The 22,764-nt window shown below is 44.3% G+C and overlaps 1 protein-coding gene across 4 annotated transcripts in view; it reads left to right on the top strand.

The window, feature by feature from the left end:
* LOC126999862 (glutamate receptor ionotropic, delta-2-like) overlaps positions 1-22,764 on the top strand; it is a 370,968-nt gene that overhangs the window by 180,145 nt on the left and 168,059 nt on the right. For all 4 annotated transcript variants that reach the window (XR_007753644.1, XR_007753643.1, XR_007753642.1 and 1 more), the window contains exon 8: positions 17,357-17,922. The gene's annotated coding sequence lies outside the window, so the exon portion shown is untranslated. The remainder of the gene's footprint in view (positions 1-17,356; positions 17,923-22,764) is intronic.

Here is a 22,764-nt window from a genome sequence, read left to right as displayed (position 1 = left end):
AATGTAACCTTTTGAGTGGAAATTGTTGGATTATAATTTTGTTTCCCTTGCAACCCGGACGAAGAGGGAGGGAGGGAAGGGAGGAAGAAAGGGAGGAAGGGGGGAGGGAACGAAGAGAGGAAGGCAGGAAGGCGGGAGGAAGGGAGAGCAAGAGTAAGGGAAAGGGAGAGACAGAGAGGATAGAAGGGAAGGAGGAAGGAAGGAAAGTAGACAGGCAGGAAGGAAGAAAGGAAGGAAGGAAGGGAGGGAGGCGGGCAAGAAGGAAGGGAAGGCAGGAAGGAAGGGAAGGCAGGAAGGAAGGGAAGGCAGGAAGGAAGGAAGGAAAACAGGCAGATAAAAAGGCTGGAAGGAAGGAAGGAAGGAGAGAAGACAGGAAGGAAGGGAGGCAGGCAAGAAGGAAGGGAAGGCAGGAAGGAAAATGGACAGAAAAGAAGGAAGGCTGGAATGAAGGAAGGAGAGGAGACAGGAAAGGAGGGAGGCAGGCAAGAAGGAGGGGAATGCAGGAAAGAAAGAAGGTCGGAAGGGAGGGGAGTCGAAAGAGAGGGAGGGAGGGAGTCAGGGAGGAAAGAAAAGAAAATAAGAGAAAAGATTACGACGAAGGAAAAAAAATGGAAATGAAGCGTTAAAAAGAGAACTGTTTGCGGTACATATGAAGGTTTAATTACAGTGTGTTGCCTCTCCCTCTCTCTCCCTCCCTCCCTCCCTCCCTCGGTCCTCTCGGTTGCGGGTTTGAATAAGATATTGTACTATTCATTTTTTGTTTTGTTTTAAAATTAATGATTCCCATCAAAAGAGTTGAAAAATAATGTAGGAGAAAAAAGAAAGGCTTGTGGGACGTAAAAGGCCGCGGCTCGTGCTGAAAAATGCGAGAACAAACAGCGTGGCCAAATTAGGTGCGGGGGGGGAGGGGAGTGGGAGGGGGAGAGGGGGAGAAAGGGGAGGAGGAGGAGGGGAGAGGAGTGGTTGTTCTGCCTTCAATCCTCCCCCCCCACCCCCTTCTTCTCCTTCTTACCAGCGTGGGCAAATTAGGTGCGAGGGAAGGGGAGGGGAGTGGGAGGGGGAGAGGGGGAGAAGGAGGGGAGAGGGGTGGTTGTTCTGCCTTCAATTCCTCCCCCCCACCTCCTTCTCCTTCTTACCTAACCCCCAACTCTCCCCTTTTCCTTTCCTTTCCTTTCCATTCCTTCATGCAACGTTATTTTATTTTATTTTCCTTCCCATTCCCTTCTTTCCCTTCCATTCACCCCTTCTTCCTCCTTCCTTCATCTCCTTCAGTCCTAATATCTTCCCCTTCCGTTCCATTCTCTTCTTTCTTTTTTTCTATTCTCCCTTCTTCTGTCTCCTCGTCAGCCCCTCTCTCCTTCCTCTCAACCTCCTCTTAATCTCCTTCTTTCTCCCTCCTTCTTCTCCTTCAGTCCTAATATCTTCCCCTTCCATTCCATCCTCTTCTTTCTTTTTTCTATTCTTCCTTCTTCCTTCTTTTCAACCCCTCTCTCCTTCCTCTTAACCTCCTTCTTTCTCCTTCCTTCTTTTCCTTCAGTCCCAGTATCTTCCCCTTCCTATTCCATCCTCCTCTTTCTTTTCTATTCTCCCTTCTTCATTCTCGTCAACCCCTCTCTCCTTCCTCTCAACCTCCTTCTTTCTCCTTCTTTCTTTTCCTTCAGTCCCAATATCATCCCCTTCCGTTCCATCCTCTTCTCTCTTTTTCTATTCTCCCTTCTTCTTTCTCGTCAATCCCTCTCTCCTTCATTACCACTACAACAAATAATCCCTTTCTCCCTTTCTTCCTTCTTTTCCTCCCCCAATTTTCCCTTCCCCTTTCATCCAATCTCTTCATCATCTACTTTCTCCTTTCTGCATCATCATCTTCAGCCTCTTCTTCCTCCTTCATCTTCTTATAACAAACTCTCTTTCTTTATCTCCTCCATTTTGATAACATTTTTCTTATTTTTTCTTCCTCTTCGTTGTCATTCTTTCCATCCCCCATCATCATCTTATCGTCCTCCATCATCTCCCTTTCTCCCCCTTTTCCATTTTCTTTTTTAATTTTCCTCTGTGGGTTCTTCGAGGTCTCTTTTTCCTCCCCCTCCTTTCTTTTTTTTTTAGCCCCATCCTCTCCCTCCCTTCTGCTGTATCATCTTTCCTCCCTCTCTCCCCTTTTTCTCTCTCCTTTCCTCCCCTTATCTCCCTCAACCCCTCCCTCCCTTCTACTCCTGCTGTATCATCTTCTTCAGTTCCTTCTTCATCTTTTTCTATCTTCCTCCTTCCTTCCTGCCTTCCTCTTTCCCACCCATATTACGGTTATTTTTGTTTTCTTTTTGTTTTTCTGTCTCAAATTTTGTTAAGTCTTGCATTTCTCCCTTTTCTCTCTCCTTCCCTCTTTCTCCCTTTTTTGTTCTCTCTCTCCCTTCACACTCTCCATCCCTTTCTTCCCTTCTCCCTTATACCATCACCACCACCATCACCACCAGAACCTCCCCCCTCCTATATCACCCCTTCACTCACCACCCCAATATACCTTCTCAACCCTTCCTTTCCCTCCCTCCCACCCATTCCTTCTTCTATCTCTCCCTTCATACTTCTCCTCCCTCCTCCCCAATACCATCTCACCCTTTCCTTTCCCTCCCTCCCACCCATTCCTTCTTCTATCTCTCCCTTCATACTTCTCCTCCCTCTCCCCCCCCATATCACCATCACCACTACCATCACCACAAGAACCTCCCATCACCACCATCACCACCACCTCAACACCCCCTCACCAGCCCCTTCCCTCCACTCTCCCTTGCTTTCAACCCCATCCTGCCCCCACCAAAATCACCCAGCGCCCTTTCCTTACCGAGAGAGAGAGAGAGAGAGAGAGAGAGAGAGAGTGAGTGATCGTTTTCGTATTCCCGGCCTCCGTTCTCCCTCGCTCTCGCTCACAAAGACACTGAAGGATTTTCAAATTAATTTCAATAGGATTGTCAACTCGCGATCTTCCTTTAGACTCTTTGAGGGTTGATTAAATCGTATGGCGGCGGACGAGTGTTGCATTTACTCGATTATACTTGTGGTCCGTGTGTGTGTGTGTGTGTGTGTGTGTGTGTGTGTGTGTGTGTGTGTGTGTGTGTGTGTGTGTAGGCTCTTACTTGTGATGGCAGGACGAGATGGAAGGAAGGGAGGGAGGGAAGGAATGGAGGAAAGGAGAGAGGGAGGGAGAGAAGAAGCCTGTTAGGAGTAGGAGTTGGAGGAGAAGGTAATGATGATGGCTGGCACTGGATATGGAGAGAGAGAGAGAGAGAGAGAGAGAGAGAGAGACACACACACACACACACACACACACACACACACACATGCCACAAACGACAAAAAAACACAAACACAACAAAGAATAAAAAAATAAGGAAAAAATAAAATAAATAAAAACTAGGAAACGAAGAGAGAGAGAGAGAGAGAGAGAGAGAGAGAGAGAGAGAGAGAGAGGAAAGGAAGAAGAAGAAGAGGGAAGAGGGAAGGGAAGGGGGGAAGGTAAAGGGGGGGGAGGGGGAGGAAAAGGGGGAATAGAATGGAAAACAGAAGATTGATCGAGGCAGGAAGGGAAACGGTCAGCTGTTGTTTGCATCCAAGATTAATTAAAATGATAAGATAAGAGGCGGAGGGAGAGGAGAGAGAGAGAGAGAGAGAGAGAGAGAGAGAGAGAGAGAGACAAAAATGATATATTAGTGCCATCATTCTTACCAAAAGAAGTATAAAAGAAGAAAATGTATATGAAAAGTTAAAAAAGAAAATAAAGAAAATATAAGAAACTAAAAATGTAAATCAAAGGAAAATATTTGATCGAATCACTAAAAATAAATGAATGTGTGTGTGTGTGTGTGTGTGTGTGTGTGTGTGTGTGTGTGTGTGTGTGAGAGAGAGAGAGAGAGAGAGAGAGAGAGAGCACTGGACGGGGTGATGGATTACTGCATTACTCTCCCCTCTCCCCCTTCCCCTCCCCCCCTCCTCTCCCCTCCCCCATCACTCTCCCTTTCTCTCCCATCACCTTCACTCACCCTCTCTATAGAACGTCACCCTCATTCTCTCTCTCCCAATTAGTATAACATCGGCAATCAGTAACGCCAGTGAGGGTCATAATTAGGCGCTGATTAGTAACCTTTGGAAGCATTTTAAGTCGACGAGTCACCGCGAGGAGGAGTGTGAGGGAGCAGCGGAAATAGTTGGGTCTTCTCGTCTCTTGAAGTGTGTTTGACAGGATTCTCGTTACTTGTTCTCCTTTCCTTCTTTTTTTGTCTTCTTTCTCTTTCTAGTTTTTCTTCCTCTTTGTTGTTCTTCCTTCTCTCTTTGGTTCTTCTTTCTCTCTTCTCTCTAGTCTGCTTCTTGGTCTTGTTTCTCTTTTTAGTTCTTTTTGTATTTCATTTCGCGTCTTGAATGTATTGGATAAGAGAGTTTATTTTAATGATACGTGAGATGGAGAGTGTGTGTGTATGTGTATGTTTGTGTGTGTCTGTGTGTGTGTGTGTGTGTGTGTGTGTGTGTGTGTGTGTGTGTGTGTGTGTGTGTGTGTGTGTGTGTGTGTGTGTGTGTGTGTGTGTGTGTGTGTGTGTGTGTGGTTCGCAAAAGGAAGTAATATATATAATTTCAGGTAACTTGATCTTTGTGGACCGGCATCGTCGAGGTCAGTGAAGGCAAAGATAACGACTCTTTAAAGACTCGCTTATGACCCGCTAAATACTCTCTCGTGGGGTGTTTGGGATTCATGAAGCCATACAAAGTGCAAAGCTCCTACGACCACGTGGGATCTGTGCTCCTGTGCGCAGATATTTACCTACCCTTCCCTCCACCTCCTCCTCCCTGTTTGTCTGTTTGTTTGATTTTCCTTCCACTCCTCTCTTTATCCTTTTCCTTTCTTCTCCTTATGTCGTGTTTCCTAATCTAAAAGTACTCTCTCTCTCTCTCTCTCTCTCTCTCTCTCTCTCTCTCTCTCTCTCTCTCTCTCTCTCTCTGCGGCAGGAAAATTAGTAAACTTATCTTTCTTGGACATTAATGAAAATAAGGGAAAAAATGAATATGCGCAGAGGAGGGAGGGAGGGAGAGAGAGACAGGGAGGGAGAGAAGAGGGAGGAGGGAGAGAGGGGAGGACAATGTTATCCTCCTCCAACCTCGGCCTTGTCTCCTCCTTTCATGATGAGAGAGAGAGAGAGAGAGAGAGAGAGAGAGAGAGAGAGAGAGAGAGAGAGAGAAGAGGGGGGAAAGAGGAAAGAGAAGAAGGGGAACAAAAGGGTAGCGGTGATGGTATCTTTGAGGGACAAGGGAATGGAAGAGAAGGGAAGGGAGGGGAAGGAGGGGGATGAAGAGGGGAGAGAGAGAGAGAGAGGGAGGGGGAGAGTACTGGACAAGAGGGATAACAACAAGACCCAAAAAAACATGATGAAACTTTTGGTTCTCGATGGAAAAGTGGGATTGCCTGGAGGAGGAGGAGGAGGAGGAGGGAGAGAAGAGAAGAAAGGGGAGAGAGAAAGAGAGTGGCTGTGACGCTGGATATAGATTGAGACGTAGGCGAAAAGTAAAAAAGAAAAAAAAAAGGAGAAAGAAGAGAAACTGAAGGAATGGAGAAAGACGAGAGAAGCGAGTCGACACACACACACACACACACACACACACACACACACACACACACACACAGGCCAGGTGCGTGGAGGGGCAAGGCGACACTTTCACTCTCACGTCAGCCACAAAGCCTCTGAGCATTGTCTTGAATTATGGCACTGCGCTTGTCTAGGCCTAAAGGGGGGAAGGGGAAGGGAGGGGAAGGGGATGGGTAGGCCTATGGTGAAGGGAGGAAAGGAGGGGAGGAGGAGGAAGAGAAAGAACGTGGTGTGTGAAGGGAGGGTGAGAAAAAGGAGCAATGTGGGAAGGTAAAGAAAGTTGTGAAAATGAGAGTAATGGAATGAAATTGGGGAGTGGAAGGAAAATGGGATGAAATGGGGAAAATATAGAAATAGGAATAAATTTGGGAAAAGGCAGAAAATTGGATGAAATGGAGAAAATATAGAGAAAGGAATAAATTAGGGAAAAGGTAGAAAATTGGATGAAATGGAGAAAATATAGAAATAGGAATAAATTAGGGAAAAGGTAGAAAATTGGATGAAATGGGGAAAATATAGAAATAGGAATAAATTAGGGAAAAGGCAGAAAATTGGATGAAATGGAGAAAATATAGAGAAAGGAATATATTTGGGAAAAGGCAGAAAATTGGATGAAATGGGGAAAATGTAGAGAAAGGAATAAATTAGGGAAAAGTCAGAAAATTGGATGAAATGGGGAAAATATAGAGAAAAGAATATATTTGGGAAAAGGCAGAAAAGTGGGATGAAATGGAGAAAATATAGAGAAAGGAATATATTTGGGAAAAGGCAGAAAAGTGGGATGAAATGGAGAAAATATAGAGAAAAGAATATATTTGGGAAAGGCAGAAAATTGGATGAAATGGGGAAAATATAGAAATAGGAATAAATTTGGGAAAAGGCAGAAAAATGGGATGAAATGGAGAAAATATTGAGAAAGGAATATATTTGGGAAAAGGCAGAAAATTGGATGAAATGGGGAAAATGTAGAGAAAGGAATAAATTAGGGAAAAGGCAGAAAATTGGATGAAATGGGGAAAATATAGAAATAGGAATAAATTTGGAAAAAGGCAGAAAATTGGATGAAATGGGGAAAATATAGAAATAGGAATAAATTTGGAAAAAGGCAGAAAATTGGATGAAATGGGGAAAATATAGAAATAGGAAATAATTTGGGAAAAGGCAGAAAAGTGGGATGAAATGGAGAAAATATAGAGAAAGGAATATATTTGGGAAAAGGCAGAAAATTGGATGAAATGGGGAAAATATAGAAAAAGGAATATATTTGGGAAAAGGCAGAAAAATTGGATGAAATGGGGAAAATATAGAAAAAGGGAATAAATTAGGGAAAAGGAATGAAAATGGAATGAAATGGAGAAAATATAGAAATAGGAATAAATTAGGGAAAATGAAGAAAATTGGATGAAATGGGGAAAATATGGAAAAAGGAATAAATTAGGGAAAAGGCAGAAAATTGGATGAAATGGGGAAAATATAGACATAGGAATAAATTTGGGAAAAGTCAGAAAATTGGATGAAATGGGGAAAATTTAGAAAAAGGAATAAATTAGGGAAAATGAAGAAAATTGGATGAAATGGGGAAAATAAAAAAACGGAATAAACTTGGAAAAGGAAGAAAATTGGGATGAAACGGAAAAAGAAAGAGAAGGTTATGAACTTGGGGAAAGGAAAAATTGGGAACTAATTGGGAGACGAAAAAGAAAAGGCGAAAAAAAGGAAAAAATTGGGAATAGAAAGAAAGGGGAATGAACGAATGAAGTAGATGAAAATGGGATTCTGAGGAAGGAAACTTGAAGAGGGGAAGAAAGAAAAGAAGAGCATATCGATAGGGAAGGCTGGAAAAGAAAGAGGAAAAAGAAGAGAGGGAGGAAGGTGAAGGAAAAAATAACGAAAAAAAGAGGGAAAAGAGTGTAACGCAAGAAAGGATGGAAGGAGGAAGGGAAGGAAAATGAAGGAGGAAAGAAGGAAGAAAGAAAAGAAGGACACATTGAGAGGGAAGACTGGAAAAGGAAGAGGAAAATGAGGGAAAAAATAACGATGAAAGAGGGAAAAAGGGAAACACAAGAAAGGATGGAAGGAGGAAGGGAAGGAAAATGAAGGAGGAAAGAAGGAAGAAAGAAAAGGACATATTGAGAGGGAAGACTGGAAAAAGAAGAGGAAAAAGAAGAGGGAAGGTGACGGAAAAAATAACGAAAAAAGAAGGAAAAAGAGAAACACAAGAAAGGATGGAAGGAGGAAAGGAAGGAGAATGAAGGAGGAAAGATGGGTGAAGGAAGAAAGATGAAATAATACCCGTAAAAAAAAACAGGATATAGAGAAAAAGTGAATGGAAGAAAGGAAGAAGAAAAGGAAAATAAAGAAAGATGAAATAGTACCCGTAGAAAAGACAGGAAATAAAGAAAGAGGGAATGAAAGAAAGGAAGAAGGAAAGGAGGCGTAGGAAAGAGATTAAGGAGAAAGGGGAAATAAAGAAATAAAGAACACAAGAAAGAAGAATCAGAGAAGACAAGAAGGAAGGAAAGAAGTCAGGGAGGTGAGGGAGGTGAAGGAAAGGGTTAAGGCACAGAGCGTGAGGGATGAAGGGAGGGAGGGAGGGAGAGAGGGAGGTAAAAAATGGGGCAAGGGAGAGATACTTGAATAATAAACAAAGGAAACAGAAGGACTTACAGAGGAGGAGAGCAAAGAGTAATGGCCTGAAGGAGGAGGAGGAGGAAGAGGAGGAGGAGGAGGAGGAGGAGGAGGAGGAGGAGGAAAATGTGTGGGAGGCAAGTCGAAAATTGGGTTAGAAAAAATACGTAATGGTGATTGAAGATGAAAGGAGAGAGAGAGGGAGAGGGAGAGAGAATGAAGAGAAAAAGGAAAGCAAATAATAGAAAACAGGACATGAAGGAAGGAAAGAAGAGGAGAGAGGAAAGAAAAGAAGATTGGAGAAAGAGGAAAAAAGAGGAGGAAAGAAGAGAGAGAGAAGGAGAGAACGGAGGCGAGAGGGAAAGCGTAAAACAGGATGGAGAGAAGGGAAGGAATGAGAGAGGAGAGAATGAAAAAAATAGGAAAAGGAGGAAAAGATGAAGAATGTGATGAAGAGAGAGAGGAAGGAAAGGAAGATGTTAGAGACGAGGAGGAGAATGAAGGACAAAAGGAGGAAGGGAAAGAAAAGGAAAGGAGGGAGAGAAAAGAAGGAAAGAAGAGGGAAGAAGGGATAGGAAGGAGAAGAGAGGAAAAAAGAGGGAAAGAATGAGAAAGAAAATGGGGAGAGGAGGAGAAGAAGGAGGAGGAAGAAGAAACAACGGAGGAAAGAAGGAAGAGAGGAAAGGAGAAAAAAAAAAGAGAGAAGGTACGTCACTTGTTTCCTCCATTCCCTCCTCTTTCTCTCTCTCCTTCTCTCCTTCCTTCCTTCCTTCCTCCGCTCACCCTGTAATTGATTATGATAGATTGTGTTATGGAGTCCTTTGTGTTGCTCTTGTGTTGGTGTGGCGCGGTGCTGTGGTCTGACCGTGTGTTGATGTGCTGTAAGTGTTTCTGTGGACTCTTTATTTTTTACGTCCTGCCTGTAGCCCCCGTAGACTTTCCTGGGAGACCTCCTGTGCCATCTCAGCCCGTTAGTGATGCAGGCGATTTTATTTTTACGCGGTTCCTGTAGCGCCCGTAGACTTTCCTGGGAGACCTCCTGTGCCATCTCAGCCCGTTAGTGACGCAGGCGATTTTGTTTATTGTGGCAGCCGTGATATGTGACCATGGAGGTAGAATTGGTGGAGTCGACACGGCCCGCTAATCCTATTCTTTGAGGTGAAGCCGACGAACTGTCAAATTTACGGCCAAAAGATGGGGGTGGACGAGCCTGGCGGCCGAGCCCATTACAACACCTGACATCTGGCCGTAAAAATGACAGCTCGGGTGGATTCACTTAATTGGGCTGATGTCGACTCCACCAATTCTACCTCCATGTATGTGACTCATGCCAGGCCCGTGCTTCCCCCCGGTGCTTCTCTTGACCGAAGTCGCTGAAGTTAGGGTTCATTGAAGATCTGGACAGCATGTGGGTAATCTTCCTCTTCGGGTGTGAGGTTAGAAGAGGAGGAGAAGGAAAAAGCCCATGGAGAAAAGGGAGGGAGGAGCCTATAGTAGTTTCAAGAGTCTGAACATAATGAAAGGCACGGAGTCGGGGTATGAATGATATATAGAATGTTATTAATGGGTCAGAAAGTTTTGGCGCCTCATGAAGTCTCAATATATCTCTGTGGGATGTACTATTGGAGGCACAGGGTCGGGGTGTGAATAATATATAGAATCTTCTTTAATGGGTCAGAAAGTTTTGGCGCCTCTTGAAGTCTCAATACATCTCTGTGGGATATAGTAATGGAGGCACAGGGTCGTGGGGTGTGAATAATATATAGAATGTTCTTAATGGGTCAGAAAGTTTTGGCTCCTCATGAAGTCTCAATGCATTTTTGTGGGATAATGGAGGCAGAGTCATGGTGTGAATAATATATAGAATGTTCTTAATGGGTCAGAAAGTTTTGCCCCCTCATGAAGTCTCAATGCATTTATGTGGGATAATGGAGGCAGAGAGTCGTGGTGTGAATAATATATAGAATGTTCTTAAGGGTTCAGAAAGTTTTGGCTCCTTCTATATGAGGTCTCTGTGCATTATTGAAGACGTGATGGACTCCTTGACCAAGACTCTTCAATAAGCAAAAAACAAATATATAAAGTCTCACCCTGTGGACACTTCTCACGATGCGTCACGAACATCGTGGTCAATTCCTGACTATCGTAGTACATCTTAGCAGCATCGTAGGTCATCGTAACAAATCTTAACGGTTCTTGGATGAAGCCGAAGTTCAAGATGAATGACGAATCGCTACGATGTTCCACGATGCTCCAAGATACCATTCAGATCTTCTACGATGCACCTACGATGCAAATACGATGACCTACGAAATTTGACATCACAGTGCATCGTGAAGAAATTTTAAACATGCTTAAAAATTTTCGACAGCATCGCGAACCACCACAGTCCAACACGAGTCGCGAAAAAGTTGTCAACGAATGAAGCCGATGTTGATCACGATACCTCACGATGCGTCACGATGTCAGGTTCGCAGCTCATCAGCATAGGACTCGTGAAGGTGGGAAATCCCCTTTACGTAGCACCCGTGGCACTGAGGTAGCAACCCCGTGGCCTTTGATTCGTCCATAGCCTTTAGTCTTCCATGACCCTTAGGTAGCGCCCCCCCCCCCCCCCTCCGTGCCCCTAAACGCCCCTCCGTCACCCCGGCGTCGCGGCAACACATAAATCGTCCGCACTCGAAGTCGGACCCGAATATTTTGTTTCATTGCGATAAATCACCGTGTTTGGGAGAGTGCTGGCCGGGGGGGGGGGACCGGGGGAGAGGTTGTTATCCGTCATTTGTAATCCCCGCGTTCGAGCCCCGAGTGACCCCATAAGTTGACCCCGACAGACAAGAATGTGCGGGAATGTCTTAAATTTGGCCCCCGAACTGCCGCCATTAATGCTTCAGTACGCCACTAAGGGGGGAGGGGAAGAGGGGTGACTCGCTTTAGCTCTCTCTCTATCTATCTATCTATCTATCTATCTATCTATCTATCTCTGTTTAGCTATCCTTACCTTAGTATTTTTTTCTATTCATTGTTGGGCCTTTTCTTTTCTATCTATCTATCTATCTATCTATCAATCTATCTATCTATCTATATCTGTTTATCTATCCTTACCTTGGTATTTTTTTTCTATTCATTGTTGTGCCTTTTCTTTTTTCCCATTTTCTTTTGCTTCCTCCTCCTCCTCTCCCTCTTCTTCCTCTTCTACTCTCCCATTCCCTCACCCCTACTTTCCTCTTTCCCTTCGCTCCCCTTCTTCTACCTCCTCCTCCTCCTCTCCCTCCTATCTTTTACTCCCGTCCCTCCTCCTTTTATTTTCCTCTCCCTCGCTCCCCTTCTCTCCCCTCTCCTCTCCTTTCATTCTCCCATTCCTCCATTCTTCCCTTCCTCCCCTCTCGCTCCTCTTCATCCACCTTCTCCTTTTCTTCCTCCCCTCTTCTACTCTCCCATTCCTCCCATGCTCCCTTCCTTTTCTCTTCCACCTCCTCCTTTTCTTCCTCCCCTTTACTCTCCCATTCCTCACCCCTGTTTCCTTTCTTCCTCCTCCTCCTCCTCCTCCTCCTCCTTCTCCTCCTCCTCCCCTTGAACAATTAGCTCTCTAACAAGGAGACAATTAGGCTGACCATTATTTGGGCCCACGTGACCACCATCTCTCTCTCTCTCTCTCTCTCTCTCTCTCTCTCTCTCGTTATTTTCTTTATTTTCGTCCTCCTTACCCTCTTTTTACTTTCTTTCTTTCACTTTCTTCGTTCCCTGAGAGAGAGAGAGAGAGAGAGAGAATGATGGATGGAGGAAACAGATTGATAGCGTCTCTTCTCTCCATCCATCAGAGGACTCGTAACTTTCCTCCCTCCTTTCCTCCCTTCTCTCCTCTCCCTTCCTCCTCCTCCTCCTCCTCCTCCTCCCCCCCCCTTAGGACACGCGCCTTGGACATGTGTGGAGTAAACAAATGGTTAAGTCACGTGGCGGAGAGAGAGAGAGAGAGAGAGAGAGAGAGAGAGAGAGAGAGAGAGAACGGGGTGGAGGGGTGGGAGGGTTAGCGGTAAAGCATGAATGAATAAACGAAACCACAGACAAACAGAAAGAAAAATTGAATGGCGCACATATCAGAAAATCATATGCGGGGAATAATAATAATAATAATAATAATAATAATAATAATAATAATAATAACTGGGGCCATTAAACAACAACAGTAAAGCAACAGAACGCAATAACACTAAAAGAAAACGAGACTCGGGTACGCAGGAGGAACTTAAATAAACAAAAAGACAGCACGATTAATAAAACAATAAGGTCATCTGGGGTATCAGGACACCTTTCCTTCCAAAACTGATTTCTATTTTTGGCCACTCTACTCTATTCAGGAGCAGTAAGTAGCGGGCTTTTTTTTCATTATTGTTTTCTTTTTTTACGCCCTTGCACTGTCTCCTCTGCTGTAAAAAAAAAAAATACTCCTTAACTTTTCGTCGCCCAAGGACACGCATATTTGACAAGGCTTTCGTACGAGTTTTGGGGATTTCCAGGGCGAGTTTTATGACCCTGATGGTAGTTTGACCCTCCTTCTGTACCATGAGCCTAAAACACATTCATGATGACCCGAACATATAGACATAATAAGCTCCTGAATATAGTGTAACCGTTTGGTCAATACTCGAAAAATTGCTACAACAGACTAATCGACTGTTTGGCCTTTGGAAATAGTGTTGAACGTATAAAGAGTGTATCAAGACTTCTCTCCACCCGAAATTGACCTCTCTTTTGGCTTTTTTTTTCTACACTCTTTTTGTTGCCCTTGAGCCGCCTCCTCTGTTGTAAAAAATAAATCGGGCTCCCATTACGACTCTTTTCCAAGGCCACAGAGAAGATTAACAAGGTTTTCATGGGTGACTATTTTTGTTCATGATGCAAAGTCGTGTACAACTCTAAAAGTCTTCCAAATATGTCGAGGCCGGTCTGGCGTAGGCTCCCGCGGGTCCTTTCCTCCCCTCTGCTCTGCCCTACAGTTCCAACACCTACCCCTTCCTCTCATATGTTAGCTATAGGTAATGTATGGGAGGAAAAAATAGGTGTTGGGACTGTGTGGCAGAGCAGAGGGGAGAAATGGACCCGCGGGAGCCAACGCCAAAACGGTCTCGACAATTTGGTTTCACTATAGACCATGAAAACCCCAACTACTTTTATGAGAGGCTTTTCAAACTGTCGAATTGCGATACCGATACATTTAAGGATAAGCGACTGGCAATACCGACTTTAGAACCCGGTGAAGTACGACAACCGCCACTAAATGTAAACAAACCTTGGCTGCCAGCGGTACGATAAACAACAGCAGCACGTCGGGAGCCAAACAAATGGAGGGTCCGCCCATTAGTGTCACCGCGGATAATAGGTTCGTGTCAGCCACTTACCAGGTAGAGTCATTAGCGGCGGCCCAGGTGTTGGTAGGGAGATAATAGGGAAGGGAGGGGGTAGAGGGGGGGAGGAAAGGAGAGAGAGGGTGGGAAGAAAGGAAGAGTTGGGGAGGGAGGAGGGTAAGGAGAGTGTGTGTAATGGGGAGAGGGGAGGTAAGGGGAAAGGAGGGACGGAGGAAGGAATGGGTCTTGTAAATAGGATACCTGGTGGAGGAATACCTGTGTGTGTGTGGGTGTGTGTGTGTGTGTGTGTGTGTGTGTGTGTGTGTGTGTGTGTGTGTGTGTGTGTGTGTGTGTGTGTGTGTGTGTAAACATAAAGAAAGGAACAAATTGCGACATGAATAAATAAACTAAGGAAAGAATTAATGTATGTATGTATGTATGTATATATATATGTATGAATGCATGTACACCTAACACATACACGAAGTCACCGAGGGGGGGGGGAGAAGAGTAGAGTTAGGGGTGACTTGAGAATACGGATCTCATAGTGGGGGGGGGGACGAAGGGGGGGCGGAGGGTGAACGAGGGGGGAGGGGGGAGGAGGGGAAGCAGTAGTAAGGTCAAAGCCCCTCTTCTCCCCTCCTCCTCCCCCCGCCCCATAGCCATCAATCACCCCCGTGCGACACAAGGCTCATGGAAAGGGGGGAAGGGGGGGTAAAGGGGGGGGAGGGGGAAGGGGGGAGGGGAAGAAGTAAACATGCAAGAAGGAAAATAAATGTGATATGAATGTAAATTGTATTGTGCTTATGAATCGCTATTATTATTATTATTATTATTATTATTATTATTATTATTATTATTATTATGATTGTTTTTATTATTATTGTTGTTGTTGTTGTTGTTGTTGTTATTTGGTGGTATTATCATATTATACCATTTTTGAGACCATTTAAATTTAATCTTTGTTTTTTGTTCTTTTCTACACGTATTTTTTTCTTTCTCTATGTTTTTATTTTACCATTATCATTATTATCATCATCATCATCATCGTCATTATCATCAACATCATTAACTATATACCACTCCTCCTCCTCCTCCTCCTTCCTCCACCACTACCACCATCAACACCGCACCCACCGTCACCAGCACCCCCCCCCTATCCCCCCCCCCCGCCTTCACTATTAATGGTGTGGTTGGCCGCGGTGTCAGTGGTGTTGAATGGTGTCACTCCTCCATTATGGTGATGATGTGGAAGGCGCTTTATTATTTACCGAATCGATCATGTTTATCGCGGGAACAAAGACAGAGAGAGAGAGAGAGAGAGAGAGAGAGAGAGAGAGAGAGAGAGAGTGTGAGAGAAAGGAAGGAAGGAAGGAAGGAAGGATGGAAAGAAGGAAGGAAGGAAGGAAGGATGGAAAGAAGGAAGGAAGGAAGGAAGGAAGGATGGAAGGAAGAAAGGAAGGAAGGAAGAAAGAGATAAACAGAAAAAAGATGGAAAAAAAGAAGGAAGGTAGGAGAAAAAGACTGAAAAAAAGAAAGAAAATATAAAAGAGAGAGAGAGAGAGAGAGAGAGAGAGAGAGAGAGAGAGAGAGAGTATACACTTGTCCGTCACCCAAGCTGTTTATTATTCTCCTTTGCCTCCTTTCTCTTCTTCCTCTTCCTTCCTTGTCTTTTCCTCCTCCTCCTCCTCCTCCTCTTCCTCCTCTTCCTTCGCAGTGCAATCAATGAGCGACCTTGCTTGTCTCTCTGTGTGTGTGTGTGTGTGTGTGTGTGTGTGTGTGTGTGTGTGTGTGTGTGTGTGTGTGTGCGTGTGTGTGTGTGTCATCAGAGTTACCTCCCTCCCCTCCCCCCCTCTACTTATCAGTGCTTTTCTTCCTTCCTCTTCCTTCCTCCTTCTCTCCTTTCATCTTGCGCTTCATTTCTCACTCTTCCCTCCTCCTCCTCCTCCTCCTCCTCCTACTCCTCCTCCTCCTCCTCCTCGTAGCTCAGTATTAAGTTGTCTCAATTATATTCTTGTAACACTGCAGTTCCTTATTCTCCTCTTCCTTCTCTTCCTTCTCCACTTTTTCTCATCCTATTTCCTTTCCCTTTTTCTTAACTTTTCTTCTTCCGGTTCCTTCCAAATAACAACGGACATTATTATTATTATCATCATTATTATTATTATTGTTGTTATTATTATTATTGTTGTTGTTATTGTTAGTATTATTGTTGTTGTTGTTGTTGTTGTTGTTGTTGTGACATATTAGAACCATCACTACCACTCCTCCTCCTGCTTCTCCTCCTCCTCCTCCTCCTCTTCCTCCTCCTTCCACACCTGTGTTCGCATTGTTTAATAATTAACACCGTCACGTCACAAGCCAATAAAGGCGCTGATGAGTCACCTTCAGGAGAGAGTGTGTTTGCGTGTGTGTGTGTGTGTGTGTGTGTGTGTGTGTGTGTGTGTGTGTGTGTGTGTGTGTGTGTGTGTGTGTGTGTGTGTGTGTGTGTGTGTGTGTGTGTGTGGGTGTGTGGGGTGGGGGGGGGGGGGTCTCTATCTGTCTATCTATCTATCTCCAACACACACACACACAAACACACACACACACACACACACACACACAATCATCACCGTCAGGATTCTCAATTTTTTCTTTATCTCCTATATTTAACTTAACTATTCAAACTATATTTAGCATTAGTTAGACCTCATCTTGACTATGCGGTTCAGTTCTGGTCACCCTACTATAGAATGGATATCAAAATGTTAGAATCGGTGCAGAGGAGGATGACTAAGATGATTCAGGGGTTGAGAAACTTGCCATACGAGGAAAGACTCAAACAGTTAAACTTGCATTCTCTAGAAAGGCGAAGGGTGCGTGGAGACATGATCGAGGTTTATAAATGGATGAAGGGCTTTAATAAGGGAGACATTCATAAGGTTTTGTTGGTAAGAGAACCGGGTAGGACACGAAGTAACGGGTTTAAACTGGATAAATTCAGATTCAACAGGGACATAGGCAAAAATTGGTTTACAAACAGGGTGGTGGATGAGTGGAATAGGTTTAGCAGTCATGTGGTGAATGCCAATACAATTGTCACATTAAAAAATAGATTAGATAAATTCATGGACAGCGATATTAGGTGGGATTAGATACACGGGAGCTGCCTCGTACAGGTCTACCGGCCTCTTGCAGACTCCTATGTTCTTATGTTCTTATCAAAGTGTGTAAATGGCTGATAAAGGAAGAAAAAACACCTATTACCACGTCCAAGTTGTTATTTTTTTTTTTTTGCATGAATAATAGTATCACGAGAGAGTGTGTGCGTGTGTGTGCGTGTGTGTGTGTGCGTGTATTAAGTTCATTGGTTACATGATTCTACGCAAGTCTATCCTCTCTTGTCCCTCAGTTCCTCCCCCCGACACCCGTTCTCTTTTACGCATGGTCACTACTGCTTCCCCCTCTCCCCCTTCTTCGTCCTCCTTCTCCCCTTATCCCTCTCTCCTTCCCTTTTTATCTCCCTATCCCTCTCTACACCTTCACTTGTCACTCCTCCACGCCCTCTCCCTTGTCACCCTATTATCAATGCAGAGCCCCATCTATTCCCCGTTCCCTCCCGCCCATGCCATAAATCCCCCTCTGGAACACCCCCCAGCACCTCCTCCCCCTGACCTAACGCTGTCGTAACTCACAACCCCCCCTCCTTGCCCCCTTCTTGTCCCTCCTCTTCCTCCTCTACTCCTCCCCACCTCTGACCTCCCTCCTGTCTCCTCGCTTCAGACACAATACTCGATCCATTCTTCGTGGCTCAGTTGGCGTTGGACAAGGCAGCTGGTAGGTTCTTGAGGCCTCACTGTCGGCGTCTGGTATGTCCCCGTTCAGCTGGCCCTCGACCCCCGCTGGTTCAAGGAGGACGTGTATCACCCAACCTTGAGGACGACAGTCTTTCCCCCTCCTCGAGTTGCAGCCATCGGGAGTTCGAGTGTTTGTGACGACTTCGTGAGGGGCTTTTGAAGTGGCCCTTGTCCTTCTGCGCCTCCTCCTCTAACGCCTCTTCTTCCTCCTCCTTACCCTCCTCCGCCTCCTTCGCGTCTTCCTTGTCTTAATAATCAGTTTCTCCTCATTATCGTTCTCCTAATCCTCCTCCTCCTCCTCCTTCTTCTCCTTCTCTTCCTGCTCCTCTTTCTCCTCATCTTCCTCCTCCTCCTCCTTCTCTTCCCCCTCTTCCCATCCCTTCTCTCCCTCTCTCGCCTCCTACTCTGCCATTGCCTCTTCATCCACGTCCTCCGCCTCCTGGAGATGGTTGCTGCGGACTCGGAAGACGCCTCACCTGTTGACAAATCCAGGTGAGTGACGAGTGAAAGTGGTTTACAAGGCGCCTCTTTTCCACCCTACCTGAGGATACCTGTCGCTGGAGGATTGAGTGGCGTGAAGGTCTCAGGATGATGTGTGGATGGAAGGTCAGGGCTTTGGTGGATCTACTTCGGTGGTGGATGAAAGGACTCGAAGTGGAAGTACGTTAGATATTCATTACCGTGTACCCGTGTGCCTCCATATCAGTGCTCTTCTATATTCTTTCGTCCTCTTTCCCCTTCTCTCTCTCATCGCTTACACTTCCTTTTTCTCTTTCTCGGCGTCTCAGGTGTTAGGGGGTCACTGAACAGGCAGCTTATAGTGTCCGAACTCCTCCCTCTCTGCCTGCTTCGCCTCTTAGATCGGTATTATAAGACACTCTTCTCACATCAGTTATTTCTAAAGGTCAAAGAGGGGGTCAGTCGGGTTCTAATGCGTGTTCCTTTAGGTTCATGGTACAGAGGAAAGGTTAAACTACCACCAGGGTCATAGAACTGCTCCTGGAAATGCCCACAACTCCTACGAAAGCCTTGTCAAATATCTCTTTCTTTAGGTTCATGGTACCGAGGAAGGGTCAAACTAACACCAGGGTCATAGAACTACTCCTGGAAATGCCCACAACTCCTACGAAAGCCATGTCAAATATCTGTTTCTTTAGGTTCATGGTACAGAAGAAGGGTCAAACTACCACCAGGGTCATAAAACTACTCCTGGAAATGCCCACAACTCCTACGAAAGCCATGTCAAATACCTGTTTCTTTAGGTTCATGGTACAGAAAAAGGGTCAAAGTACCACCAGGGTCATAGAACTGCTCCTGGAAATGCCCACAACTCCTACGAAAGCCTTGTCAAATATCTGTTTCTTTAGGTTCATGGTACAGAAAAAGGGTCAAACTACCACCAGGGTCATAAAACTACTCCTGGAAATGCCCACAACTCCTACGAAAGCCATGTCAAATATCTGTTTCTTTAGGTTCATGGTACAGAAAAAGGGTCAAACTACCACCAGGGTCATAAAACTACTCCTGGAAATGCCCACAACTCCTACGAAAGCCATGTCAAATATCTGTTTCTTTAGGTTCATGGTACAGAGGAAGGGTCAAACTACCACCAGGGTCATAAAACTACTCCTGGAAATGCCCACAACTCCTACGAAAGCCATGTCAAATATCTGTTTCTTTAGGTTCATGGTACAGAAAAAGGGTCAAACTACCACCAGGGTCATAAAACAACTCCTGGAAATGCCCACAGCTCCTACGAAAGCCATGTCAAATATCTGTTTCTTTAGGTTCATGGTACAGAAAAAGGGTCAAACTACCACCAGGGTCATAAAACTACTCCTGGAAATGCCTACAACTCCTACGAAAGCCATGTCAAATATCTGCTCTTGGCCGACGAAGTGTTTTGTAATACGACACTAACTTAGAATCGTGAAGTGGGTGCAAGTACTCGAGGTTCTGAGGAGGTACTGAAGGTGTTGAGGTACTGGTCTCTTTACTATCTGTGTGAAGGACGTATAAGAACTGTGGCAGGAGCGATAATGTTCCTCGTGTAAAAGGGTTTTGCGGAGTAGGTGCGTGTGCTCTTGCCATTGAGGAAGGAGCGTAAGGTCTTGGTGCTAAATATTTCATGGTTTGCATCACTCACAACCAAGCACGTGCAGTGTTCTTCAAAGTACTCAGCTCTGAACTGTCTAAAGAAAGTCATATTTGCGAAGCATGTCTGACTTTTCGCTTGACTGTTTAAATGTCGTATTAGTGTTTATTTATTTATTTTTTTACAACAAAGGAGACAGCACACAAAAAAAGGAAACAATAATAAAAAAAAGCCCGCTACTCGCTGCTCCTAAAAAGAATCCAAAGAGGTGGCTGATTTATATTTCTTAACCCGTTTCTCAAGGCGCGGTTAGTTAGTTTTTGTGGATTTTCTTATATCACTTTTCACGACTGAGTTTGTAATATGTCTAAACTCTGTGAAAACCCAACACTTCAAACCAACGATGTATGTCTGACTTTCTTGCTTGACTGTTTAAATGTCGTATTAGTGGAGAGGGGAGGGGGGTTACAACAAAGGAGACAGCTCAAGGACACACAAAAAAGGGAAACAATAATAAAAAAAAGCCCGCTACTCGCTGCTCCCAAAAAGAATCCAAAGAGGTGGCTGATTTATATTTCTTAACCCGTTTCTCAAGGCGTGGTTAGTTAGTTTTTGTGGATTTTCTTATATCACTTTTCAAGACTGAGTTTGTAATATGTCTAAACTCTGTGAAAACCCAACACTTCAAACCAACGATGTATGTCTGACTTTCTTGCTTGACCGTTTAAACATCGTATTAGTCTTTATTAATAACGATTTGGCTGACTTATCTTTCCCAACCCGTTTCTCAGTGCGTGGTTAGTTGGCCTTGTTGATTTTTTACATAATTTTATACGAAGACTGATTTTGTAATATGTCGACCTTAAATTAACTCTGTGAAACCTAACTCCGTCCCAAAAGTGGAATTAAAAAGCCAAACTAACCTCGTCAATTAACAAATACTAATGACACGTTTCAATGAGCCGGTATTTTGGGCAAGTGTTTCAGTGAGTGGTGTCTTGGGTGACTTACTGCACGGACCGAATTTACTCATGAAGACCCGATGTGTGCTTTTCCTCCTTTTCCTCTTCCTTTTCCTCCTCCTTTTCCTCTTCCTCTGACTTTCAAAATCTCATGTAGACTCCAATATGTTCTTTTCCTCCTCCTTTTCCTCTTTCTCTGACTTTCAAAATCTCATGTAGACTCCAATGTGTTCTTTTTATGCTCCTTTTCCTCTTTCTTTTCCTCTTCCTTTTCCACTTCCTTTTCCTCCCCCTTTTCTTCCTCCTTTTCCTCCTCCTTTTCCTCCTCCTTTTCCTCCTTCTTTTCCTCTTCCTTTTCCTCTTCCTTTTTCTCCTCCTTTTCCTCTTCCTTTTCCTCTTCCTTTTCCTCTTCCTTTTCCTCGTTCTTTTCCTCTTCCTTTTCCTCTTCCTTTTCCACCTCCTTTTCCTTCTCCTTTTCCTCTTCCTCTGACTGTCGAAATCTCATGTGGACCCCAATGTGATCTTTTCATCCTCCTTTTCCTCTTCCTTTTCATCCTCCTTTTCCTCTTCTTTTTCCTCCTCCTTTTCCACCTCCTTTTCCACCTCCTTTTCCTCCTCCTTTTCCTCTTTTTCTGACTATCGAAATCTCATGTAGACCCTAATGTGTTCTTTTCCTCCTCCTTTTCCTACTTTTTTTCCTCTTCCTTTTCCTAATCCTTTTCCTCATCCTCTTTTCCTCCCCCTTTTCCTCTTCCTTTTCCTCTTCCTTTTCCTCCTCCTTTTCCTCTTCCTTTTCCTAGTCCTTTTCCTCATCCTCTTTTCCTCCCCCTTTTCCTCTTCCTTTTCCTCTTCTTTTTCCTCCCCCTTTTCCTCTTCCTTTTCCTCTTCCTTTTCCTCCTCCTTTTCCTCATCCTCTTTTCCTCCCCCTTTTCCTCTTCCTTTTCCTCTTCCTTTTCCTCTTCCTTTTCCTCCTCCTTTTCCTCTTCCTTTTCCTAATCCTTTTCCTCATCCTCTTTTCCTCCTCCTTTTCCACCTCCTCCCTTTCCTCCTCCCCCTCTTGATCTCCATACACCGTCAAGGAAGGAATATTTTTTTTTTACGCGTTGCTCAAAATAGTGACGAGGAATATAATGGAGGAAAATAATAGTGAAGATAATAAATAATAATAGTGAAAATGATAGTCCGAGTCCTTCCTATGACGCCACACACACACACACACACACACACACACACACACACACACACACACTTACACACACTTTTTGTTATGAATTATATAATCGATGTTATTTTTAGTTACATATAACGAGACTGAAAATTACCTTGAAAGATTGATAAGAGAATGGGAGATTAAAATAGTAAAAAAAATTGTACTATGAGAGAGAGAGAGAGAGAGAGAGAGAGATGCAATGGAAATAAAGTTAGGCACGAGGGAAAGGGCAAAAAAAAAGAAGGAAATAGAAAAACTGAGAAAAATCCCTCGAAATGTCAAAGAAATGTATAGAAAGGGAGAGAGGGAGAAAAGGAAATTGCTTGTGTGTGTGTGTGTGTGTGTGTGTGTGTGTGTGTGTGTGTGTGTGTGTGTGTGCCTGTGTGTGTGTGTGTGGAAATCCGAACAAAGGAGAAGAAAAATCAGTCTTGCCGTCAATTAAGTGCTTAGACAGACAGACACATGAAAGGAGAAGACAGCTGATTCATGCGAAGACAAACACCTTGACAGACAGACACACAAACATTGCAACAAACAGACGAACACACAAACACTTACCTGGAGGACTCGAGTCGTGTTTGTACCTGACAGATTTGAGAGAGAGAGAGAGGGAGAGGGAGATCGGACACAGTGACATTGCAAGGGAGGTCGATGATGGGAGAAAGAGATAAAGATAGAAAGTGAGGAAGAGGAGAAGGAGGAGGAGGAAGAGGAAGAGGAGGAGGAGGAGGAGGAAGAGGAGGAGGAGGGGGAGGAAGAGGAGGAGGATGGTGTGGGTGTATTTTTTTTAGGGTGTAACGAGAGATATTAATTTTTTTTTTTATCTCCTTTTCGCATTTTTTTTCGCATTCTTCCTCCTTTTTGTTTCTCTCTCTCTCTCTTCCTCTTCCTCCCACTTACTCCTTTTTTTTCCTCCTTTTTTCCCTTCTATCTTACTTCCGTCTTACTCCTTTTTTTCCTCTTTTTTTCTCCCTCTCTCTTTCTCTCTCCCTCTAAACAATGGCTCTCCTCTCTCTCTCTCTCTCTCTCTCTCTCTCTCTCTCTCTCTCTCTCTCTCTCTCTCTCTC

The sequence above is a fragment of the Eriocheir sinensis genome, chromosome 17, assembly GCF_024679095.1.
Source record: "Eriocheir sinensis breed Jianghai 21 chromosome 17, ASM2467909v1, whole genome shotgun sequence".
In the NCBI taxonomy this organism is placed as follows: Eukaryota; Metazoa; Arthropoda; class Malacostraca; order Decapoda; family Varunidae; genus Eriocheir; species Eriocheir sinensis.
Note: the sequence above shows the minus strand (reverse complement) of the source record. Positions and strands in the feature narration are given on the sequence as shown.